Source organism: Callospermophilus lateralis, chromosome 1 (genome assembly GCF_048772815.1).
Source record: "Callospermophilus lateralis isolate mCalLat2 chromosome 1, mCalLat2.hap1, whole genome shotgun sequence".
NCBI classification, from domain to species: domain Eukaryota; kingdom Metazoa; phylum Chordata; class Mammalia; order Rodentia; family Sciuridae; genus Callospermophilus; species Callospermophilus lateralis.
In genome coordinates, this window is record NC_135305.1 from 181465452 (window position 1) to 181483679 (window position 18228).

Sequence of the window (18228 nt, forward strand, 5' to 3'; positions counted from 1 at the left end):
GGCCCCTCCTACAAATAAGAAAGAAGCACAACACCTGGTGGAACTATTTGGATTTTGGAGGCAGCACATTCCTCACATGAGTGTGTTACTTCGGCCCATCTACCAAATTACTGGAAAGGCTTCTTGTTTTGAGTGGGGTCCAGAACAGGAGAAGGCTCAGCAACAGTTCCAGGCTGCTATGCAGGCAGCTCTGCCACTTGGGCCATATGATCTGGCAGACCCAATGTTACTTGAGTTGTCAGTGGCAGATAGGGATGCTGTCTGGAGCCTTTGGCAGGCTCCCCTAGGTGAATCACAGAGGAGGCCTTAGGGATTTTGGGAGCAAGGCCCTGCCATCATCTTCAGACATCTACTCTCCCCTTGAGAAACAGCTCTTGGCCTGCTACTGGGTCATAGTGGAAACTGAACACTTGACCATGGGCCACCATGTTACTACATGACCTGAGGTGCCCATCATGAACTAGGTGTTATTGGATGCACCATGTCATAAAGTTGAATGTACAAAACAGCACTCTATCATCAAGTGGAAGTGGTACACACATGATTGGGTATGGCCAGACCCAAAGGCACAAGTAGGTTGCATGAAGAAGTGGCTCAATTGCCCACAGTTCCTACTCCTGCTGCAGTGCCTCATGTCCCTCAGCATAAACCTGTGGCTCCATGGGGTATACTGCAGCACTACTTCCCCTCTCTGGAACAACCCTGAAGGATGGCAGTGAAGGGAAATCTTCACAATGGGCAGAACTTTGGGTAGCGAATCTGGTTGTGCATTTTGGCTGGAAGGAAAATTGGCCAGATGTGCAACTATATACTGATTCATGGCCCCTAGACAATGGTTTGGCTGGCTGGTCAGGAACCTAGAAAGAATATAATTGGAAAATTGGTGACAAGGACATTTTGGGAAGAGGTATGTGGATAGACCTTTCTGAACAGGCAAAGGATGTGAAGATATCTGTGTCTCATGTAAATGCCCACCAAAAGGTTTCTCAGCAGAGGACTTTAATATAATCAGGTATATAGGATGATCTGATCTGTAGATAGCAGTCAACCTCTTTCCCTACCCACCCCTGTCATTGCCCAGTAGGCTCATAAACAAAGTGGTCATGGTGGTGGAGATGGTGATTACAACTGGGCTCAGCAGCATGGACTTCCACTCACCAAGACTGATCTGGCTACAGCCACTGCTGAGTGCCCAATTTGCTGGCAGCAGAGAGGGACCCTATTCCCCTGTTACGATATCATTCCCCTGGAAGATTTATTGCCTCCAGCTTTACTTATTTTTGGTAGGGCTGAAAAGTATACATCTTAAGGACTGTGCTTAGTTTATACTCTCCTGCTTAGTATTTAAGACCAAGTTGGTCAAAACTGATCTTGTTCCTATCTACTCTTAAGAGTCAGTTGAGATTCCTCAGACATAACTCTTGGGGACATATGTGAAGCTTCTTGGCTCCTTCAGCTTTCTTTTACCAGTGGTGCCATCTGCCAGGATGGGTCTGGGTCTTGCTGACCATACATAGCTTCTCTTGGAAGCATCAGGGAGGACATTTCCCTCTCCAATGATTCTCTTTGCAGAATGTGCACTGGTTGGCTTCCTGTTCTCTAGGGTCCTCTCAATCTCCCTGATTGGCAGATTGGTGACTCACCAGAGTTTCAGGGCCCAGAGAGGGGTCCTGTCATTCTCTGGATCCTGGCCAACTTTAGAGGGTAAGGGACAAAATGTTGGCTGCTTTTTCCTTGGTCCTTTTACATCCTTGTCTTTGGTCTCCAAAGTTTTTGGTTTTAAACATCCACAGGCCAGTTTCACCAGCCTTAAAGTGGGAGTAACAGGTTATAACTTCAATATCTATAATTTACAGGTTCCCCTTTGATTTAATTGGGGGTAAGTATTAGTACTGGAAGTCAACATTATATACTATCTGTCCTTTAGGTGATGGCTTATTATTTCAAATTAACTCAAGTTGTTTTATTAGAAGCAGTACCCTCTATTTGCAGGAGGTTTATATGGGAGGTGAACAAGGCCATTCTGTATCAAGGTACTTTCTCTCAGCTCTTTGAATATATCATCTTGCTTCTGTTTGTTGTTCAAATCACCTTATTTTTAAAGGTAAACTCTTTTCCCTTGAGTTGCTTAAGGGTTTTTTTTTTTTTTCCTTCAGGTGACCCCTGTCCTGCTCTGAATCTCCCTCAGGAGTGCTACCTTGGCATTTCTATTTCTCCTACATTGAAGACTCCAAAGATTTGACCAATAAATTGCCAAAGTTTTTCAACAGGTCGTGGGAGGGCTGGACTAGAAGCCAGGAGACCAGTCTCATTCTCACCATGAACATAGAATTTTCTCATCTGCTTTCATGGCTTTGCATGTCAGGAAGATAAACAGAAATAATGGATGTTGCTTGGCATGGCACATCTGTAATCCCAGCAGCAGCTCTGGAGGCTGAGCAGGAGGATGATGAGCTCAAAACCAGCCTGGGCAACTTAGTGAGACCCTAAGCAACTCAAAGCAACTCAAAGATATCCTATCTCTAAATTAAATACAAAAAAGGGCTGGGGATGTGGCTCAGTGGTTGAGTGCCCCTGAGTTAGGAAGGATGGATGTTAATAGTTTACATGGTATGTAAATTGCAATGTAACTTTGATACAAACTTTTGTTCCTATAGATTGCTTAACTTGGCCATATTTCCCTAAGCAGTGCTATATAGGTGATCAGTATCACTTTTTAAATCCAGTCACATTCTATGGACTGTTACAACTATAAGAAAAAAAGTTGCAATAAATTTAGAAGTTGTGAATAAAAGATGTAATAATTGTGGAATATGGTGAATAATAAAAGCTTTCATGAAACCAAAACTTGGAAAAGCACATGGTTTCTGGTTTTCTTATTGTAAAAGATATAGATGAAGTGTTAGGTTTTTTTCCTCCTTTCCTTCTTTTAATTTCTATTTATTGCATAAGAATCTCTGTGCTCTGTACTGTCGGGTATAACAAACAACAAAAAATTTGCTCTGCTATTGTGATTCTTAAAATACCCACTTGGAATTGCGATACTCAGTTGATCCACAGGGTGGCAGTAGCAAACCTGTGAAATCTTGGCTGACACAGCTGGGGTTCTGTCTGTATAATGTGAAAAAGACCATGACTTTTATCCAATTACCATGGGCAAAAAAACCTTTGGTAAAATACTTTGGAATTTTAAGAAAATGTTTGAAATTTGGGGGATTGAACCTAGGGCCTTGCACATCTAGGCAAGTGCTTTACCACTGAGCTACTTCCCCAGCCCAGGAAAAATTTTATTTTCCTTAAATTATGAAGATAATTTCCCACTTGAGAAGAGGGATATTTAAGTTACTATTTTGAGATCCTTTGATTGTTTATTTAGTTTAAGATAAATTATTCTAGTTAATGCAGTAGAAATTAGCCTTAAAGGCATAGTACAAAGTTACTTCTGTATATCATTCTCCTTTTTGAAGATAAAAGCTGTATTTTTTTTTTTTTAAGTGAAAGCACAATTTATTAGTTCAACCCAGTGGCTTGGTAATTTACTTATGGTTCCTGTGTGCTCAGCCTTGGATTTTGACATCATCATCAGTTACCAGTCACCCAAGTCTTCACATTTGACCTTTCCAACTTTGATGTCAAAAGTCTTGCTGGTGGAGGGGTCTGAATAAAGCTGTCCAAGCTGGCTGGTACAGACAAGCTCATAACCAGCATATTCAGATGGGAAAACCAGAAAACAAGAGGCAGTTATAAAGCTTTCTGGGAAATAAAAGGTCTCTTCTATACATTCAGATTAAGTAAATTAGGTGGTGATGGACATTATTTCCTATATAAAAGAACTTAGATGAGGAAATCACAAAATTTACAATAGTTTTTTTTTTGTGTGGGGAGGGGTACCAGGGATTGAACTCAGGGGCACTCAACCCCTGAGCCACATCCCCAGCCCTATTTTGTATTTTATTTAGAGACAGGGTCTCACTGAGTTGCTTAGTGCCTCACTGTTGCTGAGGCTGGCTTTGAACTCAGATCCTTCTGGCTCAGCTTCCCAAGCCTCTGGGAGCCACTGCACCCAATAAGAATAGTTTTTAAAGTAAACTGTAGTTTTTTTTTTTTTTTTTTTTTTTTTTTTTTTTGCATCGTGCCAGCTACACATAGACTGTGCAGGTTCCTGATGTCTTAGCAGGTCCATCAGGGTTTTTCCAGGATTTGACCTTTCCTGTGCTACTTTTCCTTATTTCCCTTTCCAATCATGGAAGCTTTATTCTACCTGGCAAGTAAAGTGTGACAAGATCTTTTATTACAAAGATTAATAAGTCTGCCTCTGAAATTGTCTTATTAAGAATGACTTAATAATCCTTCTATTGCTAAAGGCACCATTGTAACAGTGTGGCTTGGAAGGAAATACAGCTAATTGTCAAGATGAATCATTTAGCAAGGTAGGGAAAAATGTCCCTTACATATAAAAATATCTAGTGATTGACATGTTACCAAATATCTATGAAATAGATTTTTATGTAATTTCAATTTTGATTTCTCTTTTCCTTGATCAAAAGAACCTCCCTGATCAGGATTGGTGTTGGAGAAAAACTTTTCCTTATGAACCAAGTAGCAGAGCTGTAGGTTTTGCAAACATCAGTTGCTCACCTAAAGATGCCATTTCAGCATCTTTTCCAACCCTGTCAATCACTTCCATCCACTGGATACTTCCTGTTGGCATGTTGCAAGGACCTTGGCTTTTACTCTGTAGGAAAAGTGGGAGTCATTAGAAGATTATGAGGAGGTACTGTGATTGACCTAGGCTTTCTCTGGCTCTCACTGGCTTTTCTAATGAGACATTCTAGAGGAGGACAAGGGCTATGCAGGGAGGGGTTAGGAAGCCAGTGGGCTGTCCTATTATTTCTCTGTGATTCCATTTGGCATTCACTGTTCACCTAGGTTCCTTGACCCCATCTTCACTGCTGTCCTTGCAGCCTCAGGCCCTCTGCCAGAACCTCCTATTCCAGAAACCTGAATGCCTTCCATTCAGATCTTTGCTCAAATATCACCATCTCATTAAGGCCTTTCCCACTCAGTGTTTAAAATTTTCCCCTTCCATTCTCCCACCCTCCCTACTCCTTCTCTGCCTTTATTTCTGCTTTGTGCTTGTCACTATCTGACTTACATGTGTTTATCTGATCATGCTTGGTCTCACCCTGGGTAGACTGAGCTCTGTGAGGGAACCTGTTCACTGCTGTATCCCCTCATGCCTACACCTGGACCTGGCTCAGAGTCAGGTATTGCAGATGTCTGAAACAAATGCCCTCCTGGCCCTGCCACTTCCTGGCAGTGGGTTTCAGGTCACCTTTAGCCAAGGACTCCATCTCAGAGAGCAGAGCATGCTCACACAGGACCAGCACATCGTCACCTCAATTATGCATCCATACAGGTCCCCCTGCAGTTCAGTCTCCTATGTCAAATGCCTTTCAATAAAGGAGACTTTGTACTGCCTTGTCAGGCCAGGCACACCTCTGGTCACCATTTGCTTTAGGATCCAGGTCCTAACCATCACTAAAGATTAGTCAATTTGCTTGATTTCCAAAACCTCTCTGACTCCAGAGCTCCTTGTTCCCTGGGAGTCAGACACCCCAGTCCACCTGTGCATACTGTTGTGAGCAACCTGTGTCAAGTGTGGGGGTCTTCTTGGCCCCCTCCAATCCTGCCACTTTAAAATTGAGCAGCCCCCACTTTTGTTGCCTGCTGAGCCCTTCAAAGTCTCTGCCCCAGCTCCTTTTTTTCCCCCCACCTTGGGACATATATATGATGCCAAATAAAGGGCAAGTCAGCATTTGCAGCTCTAGTTAAAATGTCTCCTGGTTCACCGCTCTTTGGGAAGAGCAAACAGTTGTACCTATTTTTATTGTAATTATTCATTCTCTCCTACCTTATTAAGCTTGCCATCTTTCAAGCCTGAATACCTGGTTAAAATCTGCATAACCTCTTATTATCAACCTACCTTTGTTCTCGAACAGATTGCCACTTACTGCTCTCCTACCAGGCTCCCTTTGTAAATAATATAAATTTCATTTTCTCAAAATAGAAGGAAATGTGATATCTTACTGGTTTGGTAGTTTCCTTATGTTCCTGGATTCCAGATTTTTAAATTTCTTTCTTTTGTACTGGGGATTGAATCCAGGGGCACTTTACCACAAAACTGCACCCCCAGCCCTTTTTAAAAAATTTATTTTTCATTTTGAGACAGGGTCTTGCTATGTTGCTGAGTCTCACAAACTTGCTGGCCTTGAATTTATGATCTTCCTGTCTCAGTCTCCCAAGTTGCTGAGATTGCAGGATGTACCACTGTGCCCAGCTGCTGGATTACAAATTTCTTAAATGTTTTGTGTCCCCAAATGAGTGGTTCAGAACTGTCAGTTGAGGAAGGGGGAATGTCACTCTGAGCCCCAGGAACTCTTGACCTGCCTCCACCCCAGCCTGGTTTCCATGTCTCCTGGTGGGGCCATTGCCTTCCACTTTAAAAATACTGGCAATATAACTTTGAAGATGAAAGTTCTCTCCAGAGCCACTCCCCAGTCATCATTATGAGAGTAGAGATGGAATAGAAAATAGATTTTTGAGGCATTTTAAATTATTCCTTCCTTGTCTTTAGAGACAAAATTCAGATAAGAGGGCTTATCAATTATACTTTTGTTTCTACTAAAAAACACTGCTCAAAGGCTCGTTGTTCTTATCCGAAAACATTGTTGACAGTGTCCCAGATGAATGGCATCAAATGCTGGCATTTGGTGTTTGGATGGTACATTTATTCCCTGGGAAAAGAAGTAACAGTTTGAGATGGGGCAGGGATGGGAGGGAGAATGCGTCTTATCCTGAGAAGTATTAGATTTTGCAAGAATTCTGCATGAGAATCCCTAGTCATATTCTATTGCTGAAAATAATTTGTTTCTGGAACTTTGGACAAAAAAATAAAAAAAAAACTTATGACCTAGGAAGTTTGTTCTCAAATGCAAACACTAGAGTTAGTAGTTGAGATTTGGACAGAGTTATTTTTTTTTAAAGGACAGCAGTATGATTCCTTGATTTGTCTTTGTTACCTTGATGTTTAATTTGGATTCTGGAACAGTTGGTCACCCCCAGCTCATCTCCACAGGGCAGGTGGTCTGGCCATGGCACACCACCTGGTCAACCTGTGTGTGGAGGGAGGAGCTAGAGCTGGGAGGCCAGGTTTTCAGGATAGAATTAAAAATGCTTAGTACCACACACTATTAGAAGTAAACATTCCTATTCTTGGAGGAGTGAGGAAACACAGAGAAGTGTCATTCACTTCTAGTCTCTTATGGTAGGAACTACAATATGGAATTTACCTCTTAGAACATTCCAGTCTATTTTCTACAAAATTCTATTTGATCATTGCATTTTAAAAAAGGATTTTATTTCCAAGTGAGTATGTATGATAGCATTTCTTAAGTCAAGGAGGAACACAAAGCTGTGCTTTGGTTAGGAGACTGCTTTTTGCCTTTTGCCTATCCACAACAGAGAGAACAAGTGGCATTTAAATAGAAGTCTGCTGTTTCTTGGCCTCAAATAAAGAATGTTGTGCTGATTAAAGGGAGCATTTTCCATTGTATTCATTACTAACCAAAGGGAGAATTTTAATCTTTCTGGTTTTTACAGCTAGGAAAGCAGAGCTGTATTATTAGGATCATCATGACAATCATAGCTGGTATAGATATTTGACTGATGGTGTGTGTGTGTGTACAGAGGGCAGGAGGTGGAGTATGAAATACATCAGAGTTACATCCAATAAACAGAATAATTACTATTGCTTAAAATTTAACTGCACAGCTAGGAAAGTAGTGACACATTACAGCCTTGCTGAACACTGGGTAAGAAAATCATGGCAAACATCAAGTCTGTTTTGGAAATGTTCTAAAATGAGATTGTGAACACAGAGCCATTTTAAACGTAGCTTGGTACGTGTTTGGAAAGAAACACGCTCCTCAGGAACATGAAACAAACTCTTTGAGCTACAGTATCATGTGAGTGAGTTTAATTGCTGGGACTAATAAATCACAGCTGCAAACGTTAGATTCTTGGCAGGATTCCTTACTCAGCTGTTTTTCCCTTGCCCCATTACATTCCAGATTTATGGCCTGTATCTTGTCTGGAGCCAGCAGGAAACTTGCTCTTTTCTTCGTCTGTTATGTTGATTCCCTGGGAGGCCAGGGGCTTAATATTACATGGCAGCCCTTTATGAACACCACTCAGTCCTGAGTCCCAACCCTCTAGCTCTCACTACCCACCAGCAGGCCTTGGAGCTCATGAACCAGAACCTGGACATCTCTGAAAAGCAAGTGATGACTGCAGCCCAGAAGGCAATAAACACTCTCAGTAATTACCTGGGCTCCTGTCACAGAACAGAACAAAGTGTGTTTTGACCTTGGAGCAGTGGCTGGGTGGCCCTACACTTTCTATAGTCTCTGTGGAAATCATTTCAGCACGTAAGCCTGAGTTGACGTAGGTGGCTAGAGTCTTGCTATTTGGAGAATGGCCCGTGGTCCAGTGGCATCAGCAGCACTCAGTTAGAAATGCAGAATTTCAAGCCCCACCAAATCAGAATCTGCGTTTTAGCAAGATCCTCAGGGGATGCTTTTGTCCCTCAAATTTGAGAAGCCCTAGGCTCAGTTACAGATTCTCCATATGGCTGTGCACAGGAATGCCTGGGCCAGTTGTTAACAAATGTGGGTGCCTGGGCTCCTGAGAATCTGCTATATAATTGGTCTGGATGGAGTATGATCTGGGCATTTTATTTATTTAAAAAAATTTTTCAGTACTGGGGGATTGAACCTGGGGTGCTTTACCACTGAGCTGTATCCTCAGTGCAACCCCCTACTCCTGCCAATTGTAAAAAATTTTTTGAGACAGAATCTCACTAAGTTGTACCAGGCCTTCAACTTATGATCTTTTCACCTCATGAGGAGCTGGCATGTACCACCGTGGCACTGGGAAATATTTTTTTAAGGCTCCCTGGGGATTCTCTTATGCAGAAAAATTTGAAAACTGCTGACTATAATGAACTCCTACACTATGAGGCTTTCACAGCTCACCTGAAATAGTCAAATGTCCAAAGAACTGCCACTTGATGCCTGCAGATTATCTGGGGCTCACTTCATCTCTTATGCCAGACTGAACAGTCGGAGACCTTCCCCCAGACAGAGCTCACTCCACGACAAAGGGCAGGTCAGTGCCAGCCTTTGTAAAGGCTTCCTGCTTGGCCTCATTCCTCTCCTGCCAGGAAGCCTGAGGATGGAGGAGAGGTGCCCCATAGGGCAGAGGGGAATGTCAGTGTCAGAAGTGAGCAATTCCCTTCTGGGAAACCCATAACCAGAGGAGATTGGGCTTTAACCCTGGACCAAGTCCTGCTGCTTCAGAAGGCCCTGCTCTGCCTCCAGGGGAAGTAAACTCCTGTGCTATAACACACACAGGATATGTATGTGTATGTACACAGAGCTGATATTGGAAGGGAGCTTCTGATGGGTGACACACTGCTTTTTGTCCCAACTGACTCGTTTCTCCTTGAACACCTTCAGGGGCCCAGAACACACTGTTTGTAGGTGCACTCTTTCAGTGGTGGGAACTTCTGGATAGGCCTTCCTTTCAGTGAGTACCACTATAATGGCTACCACAGTTCTGTCCTGGAGCTAAGAGAAGAGCCCAAGTCCCTTACCACAGTGCCATCTTTTGAGACTGGCTGCAACGGCCCCCAGAATCTTACCCCCAGGCTGTTATTCCCAGTTCCTTGGGGGGCTTCCATCTCCAGCCCTGTGCTCACAGCTGTGTGCTGCTCTCCAGGTGCTGGCTGACAGTGCAGACTACAGGACACACTCACCGTCCTCATTCCAGACCTTGTCCCCTGCAAACTTGGCAGTGATTTCTCTCTGTGGATTCACAGAGCTCTTGCTGTCAACTAAAACTCCTGTGCCCTTCTCTCACACAGACACATGTGCTGCCATTACTTCCTGTACTTAGGAAGCTGAATGAGCACAAAAGCAAGCCTTCACACTAATGACATTAAATGTCATCATTCCAGCCTGAGGGATGGATTTAGGGATCTTTACTTGACCTCCCACATATCAGTTTCCTGTACGTCATTCACACATTTGGTACATACCTCATTTATGTCTCTGCTGAAGTCAGTGTAAAAAAAAAAAAAAAAAATCCCAGCCATGCCCACAGATGACCTGCTGCCCCCGATCCAGTCAAGGGCAGCATTCCTTGGGTGGAGGTGTTTGCTCCACTGCACTGAGTCTAGCACCTCTGTTTCACCCTCTCTTGCTTCTCCATCCTGTTCCCAAGACCGTCCTGGGACATTCAGTAGATGCCACACTGAATCCCAGAGATTGTGAGTAGGATTCCCCAGCTTTCCAGTTTTAATGGAAACTGGTGCCATGGTTTTGAGGAGACTGCACAGGCTGCAAGACACCGTTGCATTATTAGTGGTCCAGGGGAGGGGATGGAGCTATCAGAGGATCCGTTTGGTGCTCACTGGTCGCTCAGCTGCTCTACATGGCTGCGTGTGTTAAAGCAGCTGCTTAGACAAACTAATGGGGAGCATGTGTCAGAGTTGTCCATCAGATTTGCTTTAAGGGCACAGGTTCCTAAACAAGCCAACTGAAGTATTGCTCTCTTCGCGGAGGCACTCCGGGAAATAGGAGTTTACAGATGATTAGCTGGTCAGGCACTTGGGTTGGTGACCTTCCTTCATTCCTTAGAGGGAATTCTTGATCTCAGCAAAGTCTATCATCAGAAAATGGCTGGTGATGTTCACCAGGAGTGCTGACAGCTTGTCACATCAGACCCAAAGTTCTGCCCAGCTCAGGCTTAGTTCCTAGCCTCATTCCTGGCTGCTGTGTACTCATGGATTGCAATTTAATTTTTGTATTAATCTAATATGTATACATAAATCCATAAGGAACCATCCAGTGCTCTCAAAATTTTGATTTGCATTAAGGAAAATATCTGTTTACACATAAATTTCAAAAAGTTAAAGTATGACTTTTTTTTTTTTTTTTTTTTGGTACAGGGGATTGAACCCAGGGGTGCTCTACCACTGAGCTAAGTTCCTAGTCCTTATTTTTATTTTGAGAAAGGATCTTACTAAGTTGCAGAGGCTGGCCTCAAATATGATCTTCCTGCCTCAGCGTACAGAGTTGCTGGGATTACAGATGTGTGCCACCATGCCCAGCGAAAGCATGCCTGCAAATATAAATGAACAAAGTATTTATTTAATTCATTAACTAACGAAGTAACCAGTAACATGGTAAAGCTAGTTCAAAGGAGAATATGAGGAATGAAAATGTATCTATCAGCAGCCCATGGAATAGTGAAATGAATCTGCTAATAGATACAAAACTGACTAAAATCATATAGGACAACACAATTGTAATCTTTTTTAAAAATATTGTTTTTTTAGTTGTTGATAGACTTTTATTTTACTTATGTACATGGGGTGCTGAGAATCAAACCCAGTGCCTCTCACACAGCCAGGCAAGCGCTGTACCACTGAGCCACAGCCTTAGCTGCTGGGATCATCTTTTTAAAAACTTTTTTTTTTTTTTTTTAGTTGTAGATGAACACAATACCTTTGTTTTATTTATCTTTTTATGTAGTGCCGAGGATAGAACCCAGGGCCTCACATATACTAGGTAAGCACTCTACCGCTGAGCCACAACCCCAGTCCCTGGGGTCATTTTTAAAATAATAGTGGTATAATCTTTAGATAAATAAGCCTTAAGTGATCCTGTTAATCAATACTCCAGTATAATTTGGAAAAGCACTCATTCTTCATCTTGCTTTACTTCTAAAATTGCAGTAATTTTTCTTTATACAATCAACTGGTAGGGTATGGCCAGTCTCACTGTGCTGCAGGTCGTATACCTTAGTGTAACCTTTCTGGAAAGCTATTTGACAATGTGTGTTGGTAAGAACTTAAAATTGGGACTGGGGATATAGCTTAATAGCAGAGGGCTTGCCTTGCATGTGAAAGGCCTTGGGTTTGATCTATAGCACCAAAAAGGAAAAAAATATATAATTTTTCATACTCTTTAACCCAGAAATTTAACTTATAAAAGTTCATTCTAAAGAAACATTGAAGGATTTGGGCTGGGGTTGTGGCTCAATGGTAGAGCGCTCACCTCCCATGTGAGAGACCCTGGGTTCGATCCTCAGCACCACATAAAAATAAATAAGCGAAATAAAGTATTATGTTCAACTACAACTAAAAAATGTTAAAAAATGCAAAAACTTAAAAAAAAGAAACATTCAAGGATTCTAAGACTTGTGTACAAACCTCATTAAGTAAATGTTTTGAGTATGCTGTATGCAAATGGTCACCAGAGTTTTCTTTTTATCATAAAATGTTGGAAACAATTCAAATATACAATAACAAAGGAGGAAGTATGGTGTCCTCTTAATGTGGACATTACAAATGGATATGGAGATATGTGTGTGTACACACATACATATGTGTGTACACACACACACACACACACACACACACGCTTTTTGTTTAGATAGGGTCTCACTAAATTGCCCAGGCTGTTCCTGAACTTGTCAGCCTCCTGTCTCAGCCTCCTGAGTCACTGGGATTACAAGTGTGCACCACTGCCCCTGGCTAGGGTTGTAAGTTCTTCATTTTTCTGTTTTCTGAATTCTCTACAGTTAAACTTTGAAGCTTTTATAACCAGAAAACAGTTTCCAGTGCACTTCAGAAATAAGTGTCTCAGACTTGCTTGCTGTGTTAGATTTTCACACCTTCTAGAACCACCAACCTTGTCCACCTTCTGCACAGGGGCTGTGTTCTAGGCTCGATGTTTTTATTTTTTACTTATTTTTTTAGTTATAGTTAGACACGATACCTTTATTTTACTTATTTATTTTTATGTGGTGCTGAGGATTGAACCCAGGGCCTCGCACATGCTAGGTGAGTGCTCTACTGCTGAGCCCCAGCCCCAGTCCTAGGCTTGATGTTTTAATCCATGTGAATGGAGAGCAACAGCAGAATGAGGCACGGGTGCTGAGGGTTGACCCGTTTGAATTTTGTTAGGTTGCTGCAGACATCACAGGGAACTCAGGTTGCCCCCAGGTGTGGGAGAAGGCCTGTAAGGTGCCAGAGTCCTAATGTGGGCCTACTAATTCCCAGTTGGGAACTGAGATTTCAAGTGAGTCCTCATTTCCATGTTGAAATCAACACACTTGATTCTTACCCATTGGTCCCAGCCTTGGCTGCACATTAGAATCACCTGGGGATCCTTTAAACAAACGCTGTTGCCAGGATCCCATCCATAGTTAATTGAGTCAGACTTTTTAGGGGCAGGCCCCAGGATCACTGGTTTTTCAGAAGTTCCCCAATTGCTTGTAATCCTAGTGACTAGGGAGGCTGAGACAGGAGGATCACTAGTTCAAAGCCAGCCTCAGCAACTTAGCAAGGCCCCATAGTAACTGAGACCCTGCCTCAAAAAATAACAAGGGCTGGGATGTGGCTCAGTGGTTAAACACTCCTGGGTTTATTCCCTAATACCAAAAACAAAACAAAACAAACCCAGTTCCCTGACTGATTTAAAACAGAATGAAGTTGAGAACTACTGGAGTAGAGAGGCACCTCATCTGTTATTGGGTCCAATGTTTGAGGCCCTTTGTAATCAGCTCCACCTCCTATTTCACCACTGAGTACTCCAGACCTCTTCTAACGGCCTGCCGAGTAAAATTCTGCTCCTTCAGCAGCTTACTCACCCTCCTTCCCTGACACACTCAGGCACAAATGATGCATGTTCCTGGAGGACTTTGTCTTTGTGCCTTTAGGGTTGGACCAAGCAAGCCAGCATCCCCAACACTAGGATCCCTGATGAAAGTCCAGCCACCAGCTCTGTATCTCTGGCTCTGGTACAGTTAACGCCTCGGTGGTTGCCCAGGGTGTGAGCTAATGACTGAAGTGGCGCTTCTCGATGTCTGATACCAGACTACACTGTACTGTTATGACTTGCAGGGCGTGCAGATCATAGTGTTTCCAGAAGATGGCATCCATGGCTTCAACTTCACAAGAACATCCATTTACCCATTTTTGGACTTCATGCCATCTTGGAACCTGTGCCTGGAGTCCCACTGTTTCAATGACACAGAGGTACGTGAGGACCTTAGTCTTCCTCTTCAGCAGGCTGAGGGCATGGGGAGATGAACCAAGCTAGCACCCGAAAGCCAAGCATGCTAACTGAGATCTAAAGGAGACCCAAGGTCCCGAAAAATCAAACCCAAATTCCATGTGCCATATATTCATTCAGCTAAAAGACTGTCTGGTGGTATTAGGCATTTTCCATCAATGGATCTTTCCATTTATTTTCTACACAAGAAATACATGAACATAAACTTATTAAACAAGCCAAAGAGAAGTAAAAAGGTAAAAGTTTTTGTAAGCATATAGAAGTTTTTCTGTAAGATAAAATTCCTAGAAATGACATTTCTTGAAAGCTGTGCAAATTTTAAATTACCAAATTGGGCTAGGGCTGTGGTTCAGTGGCAGAGCACTTGCCTAGCACATGTGAAGCACTGGGTTCGATACTCAGCCACACAAAAATAAATAAATAAAAAAGGTATTATGTAAAAAAAAAAAAAAAGTACCAAACTTCTCCCTAAAGAGGTTTTTCACTTTCCATCCCCAATAATAGTAAGACCCGTTTTCCCATCCTTTGGTCAATGCAAATAGTATGACCTTTAGAATTTTTGCCAATCTAATGAAGGTGAAAAATAATATCTCATTGTTATTTTAATTTGCATTTCCCTATAACTCATGTGGTTCAGCTTCTTTTCAGCTATTTCTTGGCCATTTGTTTTGTTCTTCCTGAATCACCTGTTCATCTCCTTTGCATGTTTTCAGTGGTGATTTTTTTTCTATTGACTTATGAGAGCTATTATGTATTATAGACTCAATGAAGAATTTTTTATTAAAAATATGAGATAAAAGGCAGAATATTTAAAATTCACATTTATGCCCTTTTCTGCCCACCCTTCCAAGGTCCTCCAGTGCCCGAGTTAAATGGCCATCAAGGGAGAGATGTTCTTAGTGGCCAACCTTGGGACAAAATAGCCATGTCATAGCAATGACCCAGGGTGCCCAAATGGTGGGAGATACCAGTTTAACACAAATGTCATTTTCAGCAATAATGGAATCCTTGTTGACCGCTACTGAAAATACAACCTCTACTTCGAAGCAGCTTTTGATACCCCTCTTGAAGTGGATCACGTCACTTTCAATACCACCTTTGCTGGCAGGTTTGGCATCTTCACCTGCTTTGACATATTGTTCTTCAACCCTGCCATCAGACTGCTGAGAGACCCCAAGGTGAAGCATGTGGTGTACCTGAGTGCCTGGATGAACTAGCTCCTGCTCTTGGCAGCCATGGAGATTCAGAAAGCCTTTGCCATTTGGCCTTTGGTGTCAATGTCCCGGCGGCCAACATCTACCACCCATCTCTGGGGATGACAGGGAGTGGCATACACACCCCTCTGAAGTCCTTCCAGTACCATGACATGGAAAGCCCCAAAAGTCACCTTATCATTGCCCAGGTCGCCAAAAATCCACTGGGTCTTGCTGGTACAGAGAATGCAACAGGTAAAACAGACCCTTCCCACAGTAGGTTTTTAAAAATCGTGTCAGGTGAGCCATACTGTGAAAAGGATGCTCAGGAAGTCCACTGCGAAGCTGCCAGGTGGAAACATGGATGATCCTCCCACCTTTCACTCTGAGATGATGTATGACAACTTTACCCTGGTCCCCGTCTGGGGAAAGGAAGGCTATCTCCAAGTCTGCTCCAACAGCCTCTGCTGCCATTTGCTATATGAAAGGCCCACCCTGTCCCAAGAGATGTATACCCTGGGGGTCTTTGATGACTTCCACACTGTGAATGGCACTTACTACATCCAAGTGTGTGCCCTGGTCAAGTGTGGGGGTCTTGGCATCCACACCTGTGGGCAGGAGATCACAGAGGCCATTGGGATATTGGAGTTTCACCTGTGGGGCAACTTCAGCACTTCCTATATATTTCCTCTGTTTCTGACCTCAGGGATGACCCTGGAATCTCCTGACCAGCTTGGCTGGGAGAATGACCACTCTTTCCTGAAGAAGTGAGGACTGTCCTCTGGTCTGGTGACAGTGGTTCTCTATGGGCGGTTGTATGAGAAGAACTAAGACAAGTGTGTGATTTGTGAGTGGGCCCTGGCTGTCACATGGCAGCCCCGCCCCTCCACAGGCCACAGAGCATGTACACAGGAACACCTCCCCCTGGGGGTTGCCACCCACTTCTGGGGCACCAGATCCTACCTGGGAACTGTGGGAAGAGGTGGGAGAGGCAGGTTCCCTTCTTCTTCCTACACGTCAGCGCTTGAGATGTTTTCTGGTATTTTCTAATTTTTTTTAAGTTGTAGATGAACACAATACCTTTATTTGTTTTTTTATTTTTATGTGGTGCCAGAGACCGAACCTAGTGCCTCACACATGCTATGCAAGTGCTCTACCACTGAGCCCCAACCCCAGCCCCTGGTATTTTCTATTAACATTTGTCTTTTCAAGCCACGTCTTCCTCTAGCACATCTCTCAGTACACAATTAGTTTTAAGAGCCAAAACAAAAAATAAATGTCAGTTGATATTTTATTTAATCAAGTGACACACAGATGTGTAAATATTTCACAAGTTTTGAATGTTCTCTAAAGTAAGAAACAAACTCTCAAGAGCAAGAGAGGGCTGCTGTGGGGACCTTTTTTGTTCTGGTCAGCTGAACTCTATCCAGGTGAAATGGCAATGCCAGAGCCATCAGCAACGTCAGAAACACAGAACTGGAAACCGCTTTTAAAAATAGAAGTTTTCCTCTCGTCTGCTTTTCTGTCAGTAAATGAATGTGTAGGCAGAACTTGGAATAACTGGAGAGAAAGTGCAGCGCTCTGGGGTGGGGAATGGAAAATGCTGAAGAGAGGCACAGTGAGGGGGAGGAATGAGTAACAATTTTTCTGTACAGCACACAGCGCATCTCATCCAGGGATTCCAGGGGCCTTCATAAATTGCATGTTAGCTTTGGGAAAGCTGTTCAACTGTGCAGGACACAGTGACGCTGGTTTAATTCCATTTGTTTGCAGTCCCACAGAGGGTGTCTCCTTTGCAGGGAGGCAAAGTACCCCATAAAATTAAGTGTCAGGAACTGCCCCGGAGGTAAGCCCACTTTGGTCAAGCATTTAGTCATTCAGCAGGTGGTTTTGGAGTGCTCATGAAGCTGCAGAGGGGCTTCACAGGATATTAGTTCTAGATGCAAAATTATATTCAGTATGGTGAAGACATTTTTAGGCCATTGATTTCTATATGATTTGTAAGCAGTGTTTCAAAGGCATTTTTAAAGGATTTTTGTTTTGTGCCTCATAACTGTTGCAGATAAAATTTTAAGTGCAGAATGGATGATTAGTCTTATTTGCCTCTTAAATGTTGTAGCTATTTAGTTTTATCTCTTTTTTTTTGTTGTTGTTGTTTATTAAAACAGTACATGGGAGCTGAGGTTGTGGCTCAATGGTAGAGCATTTGCCTTGCACGTGTGAGGCACTGGGTTCAATTTTCAGCACCACATAAAAACAAAGGTGTCCATCTACAACTAAAATAAAAAAAAAAAAAGTATATGCTAGATCTGGGTGTGGTGGCACACAGCTATAATCCCAGCAGCTTGGGGCAGAAGGATAACAAGTTCAAAGCCAGCCTCAGCAACTTAGTAAGACCCTGTCTCAAAATAAAAAAAAAAAGGGCTGGGGATTGGCTCAATTTTTGAGAGCCCCTGGGTTCAATCCTGGTGCAACAACAAAGGAGTGTATGCTAGAAAAACACAGACTTACATAAAATATGAATTTCTCTCCCCATTCTCTGGCTGTGTAGTCTTCAAACCAGTCTGACAGGGTTTAAATGCATGGCCTCTCTATTCAGTCCTCACTGGGTAGGCCTTGACAACTTACTTAAACCTTCTTGTGTCCTCTTTGCTCATGTACGGAATGCATATGGACTATGCCAACTGGGAAAGAAGCAAAGCCGTCCCCAGCTCCTGCTAACTCACTGCTCCCTTGAAAATGCCGGGAATGAGTCACATTTTCAGGAAATAAACAGCATGACTCAGAATTCCTAAGGAAGCCTTGGGATCCCTGTGCCCTGGGAAGTTCCC

The 18228-nt window shown here is 42.9% G+C and overlaps 1 pseudogene; it reads left to right on the forward strand.

Moving 5' to 3' along the window:
* LOC143399562 (biotinidase-like) overlaps positions 1 to 16228 on the forward strand; it is a 32953-nt pseudogene extending 16725 nt beyond the window's left edge.
* The last annotated feature ends 2000 nt before the right edge of the window (positions 16229 to 18228 follow it).